This window comes from Priapulus caudatus, unplaced genomic scaffold (assembly GCF_000485595.1).
Source record: "Priapulus caudatus unplaced genomic scaffold, Priapulus_caudatus-5.0.1 Scaffold7005, whole genome shotgun sequence".
NCBI classification, from domain to species: domain Eukaryota; kingdom Metazoa; phylum Priapulida; class Priapulimorpha; order Priapulimorphida; family Priapulidae; genus Priapulus; species Priapulus caudatus.
The window spans coordinates 4,630-5,300 of NW_014584066.1; the positions used below are offsets into that span (position 1 = coordinate 4,630).

A 671-nucleotide genomic window follows, 5' to 3' on the forward strand; every position below is an offset into this window, starting at 1 on the left:
GAGAGAGAGAGAGAGAGAGAGAGAGAGAGAGAGAGAGAGAGAGAGAGAGAGAGAGAGAGAGAATGACATAGGAGGAAGGGTGAGTGGTAAGGTTACCTGGTTATCGGTGGTATTCATAGTCTTGTAGCCGTCCAGTGCCTGTGCCGTGTGAGTGAGCGTGCGTTCATACAATGCCATAGCTTCCTTCCACTTCTTCAATGCAGCATAAGACTGAGCAATATAAAAACACCTGCAAGAATACAAAATACAGGTGTGAAATACCAGCGAGAATGGAAATAAACAGGTGAGATATATGTACCATTAATAACGCAACATACACGTATGAAACCACTGCGTAAACAGGACAGATGTGAGTACATGTGCCTCCTATAAGAATTCATGCATGTCTACACAGTAATTTACCGAAATGCTTTGTAGCTTAAAACCTTGGTGTTGATTTCTTGGCTTAAGCTTGCATCATCCTCTAACCCAGGCAACAGTGGTATTTCTGACAAATTCTGGAAAATTATAAAAGCATGTCAAAATTACAAATGACAATTAAATACAAATCTCTACTTCTGTCACCCATGCTGGCAGTGTCTGCAACTACCTGCTGAGAGTAGTCTGCTACCCTAACACACCCGAGCGATGACATCACACACCCGAGCGATGACATCACACACCCGACTGAT

General features: G+C 43.1%; 1 long non-coding RNA gene across 1 annotated transcript in view; it reads right to left on the reverse strand.

The window, feature by feature from the left end:
- Positions 1–530, reverse strand: part of LOC106820109 — a 791-nt gene extending 261 nt beyond the window's left edge. Inside the window, exons 1-2 of the long non-coding RNA XR_001395558.1 lie at positions 403–530; positions 97–229 (exon numbers count right to left, since the gene is read on the reverse strand). This is a non-coding gene — a long non-coding RNA (uncharacterized LOC106820109). The remainder of the gene's footprint in view (positions 1–96; positions 230–402) is intronic.
- Positions 531–671: the final 141 nt, after the last annotated feature.